We start from the raw sequence: 15,785 nt of genomic DNA on the forward strand, positions 1-15,785 counted from the left end.
ACCTTGCCCTCTGCAACAAATGTGAGAGTCTAATGCACTTTATTACACCTCACTTACATGTGGACTCAGAAAAATCTAATTGTGCCAAAGTTGAAATTAGGTGGGTAGGTACCAGAGGCAAAGGAGGTGGAGGTTAGGGGATGACGAGAGGGATGAGCCCATCTACATGGTGTCACAATTAGAAGTCACTGAAGTGACTAGAGCTAAACTGCCTTTCAAGCACATGAAAATAAATACATAGAAAGTAGAAAATGCAATATACATTTCAAAATTTCTAGAAAAGGATTGTAATATTCCTATGGCAAAGAAGTGATAAATATTTTAAGTACTGGATATACTAATTACTTTAATTTGATCAATAAAATATGCACATATCAAAACATGACATACCTTATAAATATGTACAATGTGTAGGTCAAAAACATTTTTTTAGTTTAAAAGAAAATATAGAAAAATTGTAATACTTGCCCTGAAATAAATTTCTTATATGTGACCCCAAATGTGCACATAAAACAATATTAGACACATAGGATTCTATCATGCTAAAACTCTTCTCCATATTATAGAAAACAGTCAACCAAATGAAGGTACAATCAGCAGAATGAGAAAACCACTTGTAAACTGCCGGAGACCAGCTCCAGCTGACTGAGAGCTTGCAAAGGATGCGTGGATCAGCGAGATGATAGGAAGAGATGAGACACGGACCACTATGGCTTGATGCTCATAATGGACAACTCAGAAAAGTTGCCTTCTTTACTTATACATAAATCATCACAAGCTTTTGCACAACATCCAATTGTTTCATTTTTACTTCATGGTTAAGAGAATACAAAAAACAATCCTAAAGAAAATATTTTCAACAAGCCATTACTCATTGAAACCTGCAGTCACCTGGCTGAAGCCAGGAACTCCACAGTTGGCAGCGCATGTGGTTACATAGTGACAAGTGGTTTACTTATACTCAAAATCAATTTTTACTAAACACAATCAAACTAATATTGCCTAAAATATTAAGAGTACAGAATTAAAAGATCATAAATGAAAAGATTTCATAAAGTATATAACATAGATTCTTTGCTAATTCTTATAATCAAATCATGCATTAATTACCGTCACCTTCACCTGGTGCTGATTCAATTGTTTTTTGTTCTTTTGTTAAAGGGCAGTGAAAGGGGTCAAGGCAGCTCAGCCAACATACAAACAGAGGGCCTTTACAAGAAACTTTTTTTAATCTTTATAAACTGTTTTCTTTCCCTAAATATAAGTGCCAATGTAAGATTGAGATTTTAAGCCATTTTGAGGGGGTTTTGTTTTATTTCCTTTTAGAATATGCCCCATATACTTTTGCTTTCTGTGGTAAGAAACTAAAATGCGTCATATCATGTGTTGTAATGGTTCGAGGTACATGGTAAACAAACTCTTTGTACCTCCATGATTGCCATCTGTTCCAAGATATTATCAAGCCATTTCTTAAGGAAAACATTACTTATACTAGGGCAAACTTCAGGACAAAAGTGGGCACATAACAGGATGTTTAGAAACATTGTGGGCTCAATTGTACTATTGTATACTTTTAACTGTGTGTCATAGCCTTACCATTACTAAAGGTGTTTTTATCGTAACATGATTGATCAATTTGGGATGTCATACCAGTTACAGGAATCACTTCACATTAATAAAAAAACAACAACACCCTCAGAAGAATTATGTGAAACATCAGAGAGGTGACTGAGTTCCATACAATGGGTGAGGCAGCAATGAGGTGACCAGAGACGTTCTGGCAGGCCTTGCCTCGCAGCCAGAAACTCCTCGCAGCCTTGCTAACTGAGGAGCGGTGCTCATCACACTCCCATGCCATCCGACCCAACTGCACGGCTCCCCACAGTAAACAACCTGAAAAAGGATTCATATCTAGGCTACACAAACTAAAAATATCAATAATAACAAATACAAATCATACAATAAAGTTTTTTTAAAAGAAGATACACTAATGCCCAACATGATGCCTATATGAACAAATGTTCAAAATCGCTAAAAATCAATAAAATACAAATTAAAACTACAATGAGAGAGCTCACCCTAATCATAATGGCTGTTATAATAAAGCAAAAAGCAAACGCTAATAAAAGACAAAGAAAGAAATCTGACACTTTATTATTTTTTATATTTTTCAAAAATGCAAATGAAAGTAGTCATAATGAAACATCATAGTGGTTCCTCAAAAACTGAGCTTAAGACTCTCATATGGACCAACTATCCCCCTACTGAGTCTATCTCCAAAGGAAATGAAGTCAGCATATCAAAGTGATCCCTGCACTGCCCTGGTCAGTACAGAGCCACACACACACACACACTATGGGTTAATTTCAACCACAAAATCTAATGAAATCTTGCTGTTTGCAGTAACATGGATGAATTGGTCTACATTATGCTAAGTGAGATAAGCCAGACACACAAAAAAATGAATGTCTCAAGGTCTCACTTCTACGTGGAAGACAAAAACATTGATCTCATAGAAAAGAGAGCAGAATCGGGACTACTCAGGCTGTGCAGTGGAGGGAGAGGGAGAGATGAAGGAAGTTTGTACAATAGGCAAAGTACAGACAGAGAGGAGGAATGAGTTCCAATGTTCTAATATCATGATGGGGTCAGAGTAGTTTAAAATAAATTATGGCTATCTTTTGTAAAGAAATAGAGGAATGCATAATTGCTAAATGTAAAGATGATTAATAGTTAAGAAGACACAGTGCTGGTCATGAGACAGCATGTGTATGTGTCAATTATCACACTCTAGATCCCATAAATATGTCATAAATTATTTTCAATTAAAAATGAAGATATCTGTAAAAAGCATTGTGTTCCTCTCACCCTTGAAATGCTTCAAACCATATAACTCTTTAAAAGAAATTGATAACATTGAATAAGAATACTCAGGAAGTAATGTGTATGGCAACAAGCACACAAAATTTGAGAGACAAATGGAACTGAATTGCATCAAGCTGTGTCTTCCGGAAAATTTAGCAGTAGCAAAAAGTAATTAAGAATACAGGGCCCAGCATGGTGACCTACTGGCTAAAATCCATGCTCCAAGATCCCATTTGGGTACCAGCTCCACTTCCCTTCCAGCTCCCTGTTCGTGGCCTACAAAAACAGCTGAGGACGCCCAAAGGCTTGGGAACCTACACCTGCGTGGGAGACCAGAAGAGGCTCCTGACTGCCTGGCTTTGGACTGGCGCATCTCCAGCACTGCAGCTCCTTGGAGAGTGAATCAGTGGATGGAAGAACTTAGTCTCTACTTCTCTGCCTAAATCTGACTTTCCAATAAAAAAATAAATAAACTTTTTTAAAAAATGTAGTCATTATTTTGAATACTCAGTGAGCAATTTCCTACCCCCGATTCTGCATGAAAACACAGAGTTCTAGTCTGTCATTGTATTCACTTCCCCTGATATTCCCGAGACCCATCGGGATTCTCCTGGTGTCTGCAGTGCATCCCTGCGGCCACCCACCTCCCCCTCTGATAGCTCCGAGCCTCTCTGCACGTCAGAGTGCACATTCCCTAACTCCTCCCTGAGCCTCTCTGCACGTCAGAGTGGACATTCCCTAACTCCTCCCTGCAGAGCCATGACCCACCCAGTCATTATCACTTCCAGTGTGAACACAGGCATTCCTGGAGTGCAGCTATCACACAACATAATGTTCTAAAATCCGAGAGTTCGTTAAGAGAACATGATTTAAAAAATACAATTTTGGGGGCCCACTGCAGTAGCCTAGTGGCTAAAGCCCTAACCTTGAACGCGCTAGGATCCCCTATAGGCACCGGTTCTAATCCCGGTAGTCCCACTTCACATCCAGCTCCGTGCTAGTGGCCTTGGAAAGCAGTCAAGGACGGACCAAAGGCTCAGGACCCTGTACCTGCATGGGAGACACAGAAAAGGCTCCAGGCTCCTGACTTTGGATCAGTGCAGCTCCAGCCATTGTGACCACTTGGGGAGTGAATCAATGATGGAAGATCTTCCTCTTTGTCTCTCCTCCTCTCTGTATACTTGACTTTCCAATAAAAATTTAAATAAATATTTTTTAAGAAAATATAATATTTCAATGAATGATTGAAATGCCCTTATTCCTAAAGTCTTTTGGCTGTGCCTCCTTTTTAGTCCCTTATCATGTTATGTCTCCAAAGCCCTTAAGAAACTTTGTCAACATGAACATTCCTAATCCATATTCGGCACTAGCATGGTCATTGATTTTTAATTTAGTTTTGAATTTTGGAATAGTTACACATCCTCATGCGTAGGTATATATTCTTGGCTGTAAGATTCAAGTATAAACACAGCATTTACATGTGCTTCCTATACACCTTATATACATAACATGAAAAAATATTATATAATATTTTTAATGGATCTGCATTTTAACTATGATTGTCTTGTGAGGCCAATTGTGGAACTTCCAACTCTGGCATCATGTGGGCACTCAAAAAGTTTCAGGCTTTGGAGCATTTGAAATTGAAGATATTTAGATAACAGATGCACAACTTGGAGTGTGTCACAGTAGACAGTTCGGCTCACACTGACTGGAGCCTGCTCAATCCTGCCCCTTGCTTTCCCTTCAGAGTCTCTGCTCTTCCTTGTTTCAAAGATGCACATTCCTATGAAAATCCTCCCAGAGGTCCAATTTTCCTTCAGGTAAGACAAGCTTCTTTTATGTGCATAAAATCTAAGCCATCGTTCTGAAGCATCTTCACTCAGCGTGCAATGATGTTCCCGAGAACTGGAGGTGACTCACCGGCTTCAACACACCAGTGTGATCACTTTCAGAGAACAGGTAGGGGACAAGCCTCCAGCTGCCACTGCGATTTGCAGAATTCTGAAGACTCACCCAAAAATAATTCTTTTCATTATCAGTAATCGTCAGAACCAAAATTCACTCTAATCACACGAAAAACTCTTGGCAGTTTTATAGCAGTCATTTGTCCTATAGGAAGAGATGAAAATAAGAGCTCGTTTTGTTTGGACTCAAAGATCTTTGATGGTATTCAGTTAGCTGTTCATGATTTATTTTGTTCTTCTTGCCTCTCTGAGTATTGTTGCATCTCACTCTTTGCATATCCGTTCTTCAGGTCCTTACTACAGCATGCTGCAACTCTCAGAGAGAAGACCATGAATCCAGAGAGCTCCAGCCATTAGTACCGCATGGGAAACAGAATAAAAAGTAAGGACTCATGTGTCCTTCCTTTAAAGAGACTTCCCTGGGTCTTTGTGGCTACTGCCATTGACCAGACACAAGATACCATTTGTCTGACATAACAATAGACCAGAGTTTACAAACAGGCTCAGCTCATGGTCCAAAGCCAATGTGAGATCATGGACATTAAAGGGACCTCAAAGTTTCTAATACAAGCTCTTGCTGCTTTCTCTAGAATTGAATTCTGTCTTCCGAAATGCTAGAATCCATCATCCTAACCAAATTTTGCTTTCTTTCACTTCTTCATCCAACAATATTCACTGATACCAACTGACCAGAAACTCTTCTTAGCAGTGAACACCACCAGCTCCATTGAACATTGTTCTAGTAGAAAACACACACAATTTTGAGAGTTAGCAAGAAGACACTATGAGCGTGTCATAGTAATTTCTGCCTTGACTTCCCCCAAGATAGAAGCTTGCTCTGAAGGCTCTGGCTGATGCTGATACCACCTTCACACTTCTCCCACCAATCTTCTGCAGGCAGAAAACTGCGTTATCAGAGGTCATGCTGCCAACACCTGTCAAAATACCCTCACTCCTAGGACCATCCTTAACCCACGTCCTCCATACTGATAGCTCCTTCCATGTCAGCACTCATCCCTAACCGTTCTCTTACATCTTTGTCCAATTTCCGCTTATGCCTGATTTGGAAAGAGTAAGTTACTAAAATCAGATGATCTGGGCATGAGGTTAAAATAAGATCATATAAAAATTGTCCTGTGGGAAGAGTGACCATATAATATATGCAGCTTTTTGAGGCGGCGGGGGGGGGGTGTGTGATTTCTTATAGTATTTTTTCTTAATTCATTCCTTCAATTATCATTAAACTCATCTAAATGGTTAGGTAGTCAGGTAATGTGGGAAGTTAGACTATAAGTGGATGTGTTTGTCTAATCCAAGGTTTGTCTGGTGGTCTTCTGGGCACACACCTCTGCCCTGGATCGGTAAGACATATTTTCTGTGATTTTATCAGTGTAGCTTATAACACATTACCTTACTTGGTCAAAGCCTTACCTAAAAAGTGAGAATTGTACTCTAATAGACAATGTGACCCTTCCCAATTCTGCCAGTGTAAGATATTTTTCTGTCAATGGGTAGTTGATGCTTTCTTCTCGTGCTTGCTAAAGTCTTGCCTTGAAGCCGCAGGTCAGAAATGTGGCCTGCGACCAGGAACAGCAGTTACAGCATCTCCCGAGAAAGACCACACCAGGGCTGTCCTCACCTGATCGTTAGGTTTCGAAGACTTGATGTAGGAGTGATGCAGATGATTGGATTTTCAGGACTCAGGTGGATTCAGCGCAGGATAATTTCATGAAAGCAATTGATGAATCTAGAGCCAATGAATGGAGAAAGAACAAATTAAAACTGAATGGATTGAAGAGGAATTTGTCACTGTGGTTGTTTGCCTATGAATAAGAGTTTGTAATGTTCTATTTTCAGATGGCCATGTGAGAAAACTCTTCTATTTCCTTCTTTTCTATCTTCTTTAATTGTGGTAATACATAAAAATGTAACATTTTCCATTTTAATCAGTTTTGGGTGTGAAGATCAGTGACATCAATTACATTCACAATGCTGCACCAGCCACATGTATGTACAGGAGAACTTCAAAAAGGCTGTGGAACAGTAGAAGAAATGATAAGCTTATTTCTTCAGATTACAAGTTTTCATTGAACTTTTAGAAGATCCTCTCAAATACATTGTTTCAAAAATTTACCATACTATAAACTTATTTTAGTGGTACTTGTGAGTTTAAGCAGTCTTGTGTTTAAATAGGAACTGGGTACCCATTCAGTAACAACTCCTCACACGCCCAGCTTTATCCTCAAGCCCTCAGAGCCTTTGATCTACTTTCTAGCTCCATGAATTTGTGCATTCCACATACTTCATCTAAGTGACATCATGCTATTTGCTCACTTCTTCTGCTTATTTCACTTGGCCTCATGCTTCCAAGGTTCATGCTTGTTGTACCATGTATCAGAATTTTCTCTCCAAGGCTAAATCATATTCCAATATGTGTAAACTATATTTGGCTTATCCATTCATCCATCCATTGACACTGGGTTATGTCTATTTTTTTTAAATATTGCAAACTCTACTGCAATGAATGTTTTGACAGAATAAATCCTCTGGTGACCCTATTTTCAATTTTTTGAGATGAAATTGTAAGGTCAACCTGGTGGTCTCTAATAACCTCTAGTTAATAGTTATGCATTGGCATCATGTTCTCAAATACTTTGAGTTTCTTTTCATGGCAATACAAATTTTACTTCATAAAAAGTTACCATATTTTCATTAGAATATAATTGAACAAATGAAATATGCAATCATAACTGCCTGTGGGATGTCACATTTCAAAATGTAAGTCATTTACATCACTAGGAAAAGACCCCTGTTGAAGATGAGGGGTTGCATGTTAACAAGTGGAGGCAATGGCTAACAGGTGGAGGCAATGGCTAACAGGTGGAGGCAATGGCTGACAGGTGGAGGCAATGGCTAACAAGTGGAGGCAATGGCTAACAGGTGGAGGCAATGGCTAACAAGTGGAGGCAATGGCTAACAGGTGGAGGCAATGGCTGACAGGTGGAGGCAATGGCTAATAGGTGGAGGCAATGGCTGACAGGTGGAGGCAATGGCTATCCAACTCTTCCAGAAAATTACTCCCAGGTCTGTTTTTCCTCCTGTGGCATGTCATGTGTACAAGTTGTAAGGTCGATTCTTGGAAAGTCAGCCACCTTGGGAGCTTTGAAGGATGTCACAAAGAAAAGAATACAAAGGTGGGTAACAGCTGCAGGAGAAAACTGATGGAAATACAATGCTTTAACGTGGTACCCAAGAACAAATATCAGCAATGTTTTAATTTAACATATAATCTCAGGAAAATGGAGATTAATGAAAATCTAATCCTACATTTCTAAAAAAAAAATCTTCAACAGTTTTCTTTTGGTCTTGAGTATGCCTTGTGCCCTACGATTCTAAATTAGATGAGTCTACCATACATTTTAGTTAATAGCAAATGCCACGACTATGACAGTAACATACAACACAATGAGATTAGCAATTTCTTTTTATTTAAACTGTTAAATGTATCTTGACAATAGGATACTGGACTCTCTACCATTGTCCATAGCTACAATGTTAGGATAAACTTGAATAGCAAATTGGTAGATTTATGACTGTTTATGAAGGACCATACTATTGTAATAATATAGGGAAAATTATTGGGGGGAAGGGACTCTGGAAGTAGAGAGGGAAAATTCCAAAGCCTATGTAACTGTATCATAAAATAACAAAAAATTGTAATTACTTATTTTTATAGGATAGGCAGATTTACAGAGAGAGGGAGATAGTAAAAGAAAGATCTTCTGTCTGCTGGCTCACTTCCCAAGTGTCCACAACAGCCAGAGCTGAGGCGACCCAAAACCAGGAGCCAGGAGACTCTTCTGGGCCTCTCACATGGATGCAGAATCCCAAGGCTTTGGGCCATTCGCTACTGTTTTCCTGTATCATAAGCAAGGAGCTGGATGGGAAGTGGAGCAGCCGGGACACAAACCAGAGCCTATATGTATACCAGCATGTGCAAGGTAAGGATTTAGCCACTGAGCCACCATGAGTTTAGCATTTTCTGACCAAGGATAATTCCTAGAGATAATTTATTTGCACAAGTCGGAACTATCAAGAAAAAAAATGCAGATAAATCTTGGAAATAAGTGAAAGGATACTTCATTCAGTATATCAACTAACTGAACTACACAAGGACTTTCTGATTCTCTGAAAGTATGCAATTTTAACTACTTCCTTATTAACAATGGGGGGATTGTACCAATCTGCAGAGGTAAGACATCAAGTTGCACCAAAGCAATAACAACTGATGCTTTCTATAGACATGCAGGTAAACACCACGCTGTGAAGGAATGGTTTCTGTGTGGTGGAGCTTCCTCTAGGGATGGCAGCCGTATCACCCGTGACACTAACCAGCCTCATGTATTAACCGGCTTTGCATTGACACAGCATTCTGTCTTCTAATGATTACAGCTACTTGTGCCTCTGCTGTACTTCCCACCAGATGACCATCCTGTGTTTCCTCACGTGTGAGTTAAATAAATCTTTGACATGTGCTCACTTGAAAAATAATTGAAAAGCCATAAAGGAATGTCAAGCTAGCCTAGCTGCCTTCTTTCACGAAAACAAGAACATCCAAATTACATGGAACAAGATCTTTAGAGTGGCCAGAGAAAATCATTGTCAGCTTGGAGGTGACATTTATTTCTGTGTATTATGCCTGTCTGAGATAGAATTAAAGCACCCTCAGAGACGCTAAGACAGAGAGTCAACCACGTCCTTCAAAGATCTCTTAAAGGAAATACTTCAACAAAAAGAAGCACAAACTAAGAAACAATGAATGGGAATCTTTTCTTCAATGGAATCCTGAAACTATAGTCATACAGACAGTAATAACAGGATAGTAAGGAATTTAAAGAGAGCTTAGTACACATAGAATTTTTCTTCCAAAGAAGATAAAGTGAATAATTCTAGATGTATTTGCAAAATTGTTAGCTATGTATTTTTGAAATTTAGAGCTGCTAAAATATTGCAGATATGACTTACAATTCCAAAAAACAACAGGGAAATACAGAAATAAAAAGCTTCAATCCAACAGCAAGGAGGTAGAAAGGGGAAAGAAAGAAAAATATTCATGAAGCAGCTAGGCTAACAGAAATGTTAGGAATAAGTATAAATTCAATAGTAATCTAAAAATGTAAATAAATTAGACTCGGTTATTTAAAAATAGACATTATCAAATGGATTTTAATTCAGCTATATGCTGATTTCAAGAAATACTGAACGAAAACCTTACAAGGAAATTTAAAACAAAGTTACCAAGAATACTCTAGGCAAATATAAAAAAGCAATATAAAACTAATATAGCAAATTATTACCAGACAAAATGAAATTTAAGGCAAAATAATAGAAATAAAGAGCTACCATGCATAACAAAAGGAAATTATCCAACAATAAAGTACGAAAATCAGGTAACTGCACATGGCTACACGCACATAGCTTCAAAATATGGAAACACAAAATTTTACAGGATTACAATACAAAATTGATACATTTCTACCAAACAGGAAGATCTAGTCAGGAAAATATCATTCAGGATAAATCTTTGAATGGCAAAATAAACAAGCTGAGTCTAAGAACAAAGATAAAATATGTACAAAAATATCCTGCTTACTAAATCTCACAGTTTATTCTGATAAGTGACAAAGATGATACTGTTAAGACTACATTTGCTGGTAGCATTGCAATCAGTTGGAAATCAAACAAAGAGATAACCAAAGTAGATAAATGTCTGGAATCTACCTTGGTCTCTTTTCCTTGTGAATTGCCAAAACATTAAGTTAAATATACACAAGCTTCCAATCAGCTTATTCGAACAACATATCAACAACTATAACACAAACCTGAAGAAATAGAGCTAAATGTAGCTCAGTTATAAAATATATGGCCTAGATGCATATTTTACATTTCTTTAATTAACATGAAGTCAATAAATTTAATGTATTTCAAAGGTGCAGTTCTAAGAACATAGGAACACTTCCTCTTACCCTCCTCTTTTTCTGTTAGTTTTTTTTTTTTTAAGATTTGTTTATTTTTATTGGAAAGGCAAATATACAGAGAGGAGAAGAGACAGAGAGGAAGATTTTCCATCTGATGATTCACTCCTTAAGTGAACGCAATGGTCAGTGCTGCGCCAATTCCTAAGCCTGGAGCCAGGAACCTCCTCCAGGTCTCCCACGGGGTGCAGGGTCCCAAGGCATTGGGCTGTCCTCTACTGCTTTCCCAGGCCACAAATAAGGAGCTGGATGGCAAGTAGAACTGCTGGGATTAGAACCGGTGCCCATACTGAATCATGGCACATTCAAGGCAAGGGTTTTAACCACTAGGCCACCGTGCCGCTCCCTCTTTTAGCCTTTTTAAGTTTGTTTTGTTTTGTTTTGTTTGTTTGTTTTTTTTAGTGGAAAATCAGGTTTACATAGAGAGGAGATCATGAGAGAAAGATGTTCTATCTGCTGGATCACTCCCCAAGTGTTCCTGCCACAACAGCAGGAATTGAGCCAATCCAAATTGAGCTTCTTCCAGGTCTCCCATGCAGGTACAGAATCCCAAGGCTTTGGGCCATTCTCTACTTCTTTCCCAGGCCACAAACAAGGAGTTGGATAGAAAGCAGAGCAGACAGGACATGAACCAGCACTAATATGGGATCCCAGCACATGCAAGGTGAATACATTAGCCATTAGGTTACCGCACCTGGCACTCTTTATTTTTGTAATAATACACTTTCTATTTGCTCTATAATTACAGATTTAATACTCTAGTGAATACATTGATTAACAAGTTAAATGTATAAAGACAACTGCTACACAGGAAAATCATTAAGGGCTATAAAAATAGATAAAATATAGGATGTTAATTTCACCTTTTATACAACATGTGTTTTAGTTTTGTTCTTAAGTTCTGTCTATGTATTAGCTGCCACAAATTCACGTGTGATCTTTGTGGTATTGGATCTGGCTTATTCCACTAGGCATGGTGGTCTCTAGCTGTATCCATTTTGTGAACCATTTATGAATACTGTTTTATCATGCATGTAAGGCCTGTTGTCTATAGTCTTTGGTTGGTGGATTTTCGGGTTGATCTCATGTCTTAACTATCATGGAAACATGATAACTCCATGTACACATGGAAAGAGAACAGGATAACCCTTTTATAGGCTGATTTCATTGTCGTTGAGTATATTCCCAAGACTGGTATGGCTGGGTCACAAAGTAGATCTATTTCTATTGTTTCTGAGCATTCTCCATACTGCCTTCCATGATGTTTGTACTAGTCTACACGCTTATCAACAATGGATTATGATACCCTCTCCTCTGCATCCTTGCCAGCATTTCAGACTTTTTTGATTTTTTTGGACAACAGCCACTCTCACTGGTTTGCAGTGAAAATTCATTGTGGTTTTAATTTTCATTTCCTTTGCAGCAAGCTTTCCTTAGCATCTGTTCCTGTGTCTGTTGACTATTTGTATTTTACCATTTGAAAAATGCTTGTTCATACTCTTCCACTTTAACTTGATTGTTTTGTTGTTGAGCTTCTCGGGCTCTTTACAGGTCCTGGGTATTAATCTCTTGTGAGATGCATAGTTTGCCAAACGTTTTCCTCCATTTTGTGGATTGCCTCTTCACTCTGTTGAGTAGTTGCTGTGCAGGAGCTTCCTGACATAATAGCAGTTGTCTATTATCATTTCAACTGCCCGTTCTTCTGAGGTCTTATTCAAGGAATGTTTACCCATGCTAAAGTCTTAGAGTGCTCCCTCAATACTTTTTCTTCTAGTAATTTAATAGTATCTGGTCATAAGCTTATATCCTTGATCCATAGCAGCTGATTTTTGTGTATGAGAAATGAGGTAGGGGGTCTTGTTTCTGTATTCCATATTCGGAGATCCTATTTTGCCAACATTACTTATTGAAAGAGACTGTCCTTGCCCCATGGAGTGGTTGTAGCTCAGTTGTCATGGATTAGTTGGTGGTATGAGTGTGGATTAATTTGTGGGGTTTCAGTTCTTTTCTGTTGGAGCACGTGTCAATCCCAGGCTGAATTGACTTTAGCTTCGCTGTAGTGTTTCTTGAAATCTGATGTCAAAATTCCTTTGGCTTTACTTTTGATGTTTAAGATTTCTTTAGCTATTTTGTGTCTCGTATGTTTCCATATAAATTTTAGGATTTTTTTTCAAGATCTGAGTAAAATGCTTGGTCTTTTGAATCTGTAAATTTCTTTGGTTAGTATGGACATTTCGATAATATCAATTCTTGAAATTCAATGAAAACCATTAGGCAAGAAAAAGAAAGGGATACAAATTAAAAAGGAGGAAGTCAAATCATCCCTTCTTAAATGACAAATTTCTCTACAAAGGGAAACAAAAATACTCCAGTAAGAGAATATTTGTATTCATAAGAGAGTTTGACGAAGTTTCAGGATATAAAATCAACACAGAAAAGTCAATAGCATTTGCATTAACAAACAGTGAACAACAGAGAAAGAATTGGTAAATCAGACTCAATGGCAATAACGCTAAAAACAAAACAACCCTTAAACAGCTTTAATAAATATAACCGAGGTTGGAACCGTTCTCTGCAATGACAATTCCAAAACATCAAAAACAAATAGAATACATGCAAAAAAAAATCCACAGAAAAGAAAAACTGAAATAAAACAAATTAATTACATGAATCTAGAGGAAAAGCAACACATTTGGAGATGAGAAGAAAGGCAATAATAGATTGAAGGGCCAAAATTAATTAGTTTGAAAAAAATAAAGACCATTATTATTTTTTTTTAATGATGATATTGCACAAAAACTCTGGCAACATTGATACCCGTAGCCTGAGTTTGTTCCTTAACGTCGACATGTTCAAAGGTTGGTCCTGCGCAGAGGACCTGGGAGGTTGTCCTAGTGTTTAAGTCAAAGATCACAAGAGCTCCGACCTCACAAATCAATGAATTAACGCTGACAGTGCAACTTGGGCTGCTCGTGAAAGGAAGGATACACTCCTTTTGGAATGCTGGCATGCCCTCTTTCCTGTCTTTGCCATGCTGCCATGACAGGCCAGCAATGACTCCACGGACCAAGAGGAAGGCTCTCGTTAGACATCTGTCCCTTGGTGTGTCCCCAGAGGATGCTGCAAGGAACAGATTTCCTTATGAACTATAGAGTCTCCATATTTTGCTACAGAAGCACAGAGAAAACAAAAGAAATCCATCAAGAAAGTGTTGGGGAGAATACAGAAGCAATTTTAGGAAGAAATAAAGAGAGATTTGTTCTAATGTATTCAAGACTCACAAAACCTGACCAAATATCACTAGCTAGCAATACCAAAAAATATGAAAACTCATTTAAACTGTTCCATTTCCTAGAAGATGTGAAAGTTACCTATAGCCATAATTCTTCATCAGTGATCATATAAATTGCTTTAAATATTTTCTCCTATCCATGGATTGACACAACACCGATTTCTGTTAACAAGTATCCAATGAAGAAATATTTTATATAATGTGTAAAATAATTGCAAACAATAGAAAAAGGGAGAAAAATTTCTAGATAATAAAACATGGGAAGAACAGCTCAAAAGGGAAGATTATATCTTGATATAAGACATCAAATCATAACTGCAGTATTAGTAGACATACTGCGTTAATGTAACAAAAAATTCAACACACAGTGATGAAATACAGCATAATCAAGTAGAATCTGCATCAGACATTGACGAGGGGTGGCACTCTGATGCAGTGGGGAGAGCCAGCTCCACACCTCGGGAGCCTCAAGGGAACCTGTTCAGTTTCTGGCTGCTCTACCTGCTGCACTTCAATCCAGCTCCCTGCTGATGCACCTGAAAAGAAAGCGGAAGATGCTTCAAGCACTTGGACCCCAGCACCCAAGTGGGAAAGCCGATGAAGCTCCTGGCTCCTAATTTCTGCCTTGCCTATTCCTAACCATATGGCCGTTGGAGAAATAGGCCAATGGATCCCTCCCTCTCTTTAACTTTGAACCTGAAATGAAAATAAATAAATCTTTTTAAAAGGAAATTCGAGGTTAAGTTGCTGTTACAAAAAAGGATACACACGCAGTGATTAGGAGAAAAAGTAAAATAGTTACATCTTAGTAGATGAAACATGGATTTTAATCAAATCCATTATCTCATCCTCTAAAAAGAGAAGGTGATTTTTCTTAAAGTCCTGGGAACAGTATCAAAACGAAAATAAATAATTAAGAAAAACAGTTATGCCAGCTTGTTAACTGTAAGGACGTGTAATGGTGTCACCGGAAAAACATATTTCCATCACCCTTTTGTTGCAAAATAGTCATCACACAAGAATTGAAAAGAAAAAACAGACTTCCATTATTTGGAGATTGCTAACTATCTACAAAGAAGATTCAAAAAAATTTGCAAAAACATCATCAGAATCACTTAAAAAGTCAGCAAAATCGCTGCTCCTCACCTAAATATAATTTCCTTTCAATAGTAGAGTGTTGTCTTAACCAACTAAGCTCCACACTTTCAATTTAGCAAGTATTTCAATGACATAACATTTATCTCAAAGTTATCACAAGCAGTATGTTTGTCCAATATACAGGGTGATGGGACATAATGGATTAATACAATAACAGAAACCACATAAAGCACCTGGGTAGGCAACTTGTCCTTTCTGCTCGGAAGCATAAACACTTTTATTCTAGATCCTCAGCACTCATGGACTTTGCCAAGAAGTGAGGGGACACCTTGTTCTTCTCCTCAACCCTCTTTAGAACTTTGAATCTTGTCAGTCTCTCTGAAGACCAAACTCTCAAAACCAAACCTGGTGGGTAAGTATCTTTGCACATTCATTTAGTAACAGCCAATATATAATTTCAGATATTTTATTTCCTGAATCTATCTCTGAGTCCTTTCCCTCAAGATTTGTGTCTCCTTTTGGCTTATT

Source organism: Ochotona curzoniae, unplaced genomic scaffold (genome assembly GCF_017591425.1).
Source record: "Ochotona curzoniae isolate NIBS_2020 unplaced genomic scaffold, NIBS_Ocur_1.0 scaffold_3890, whole genome shotgun sequence".
Classification (NCBI taxonomy): Eukaryota; Metazoa; Chordata; class Mammalia; order Lagomorpha; family Ochotonidae; genus Ochotona; species Ochotona curzoniae.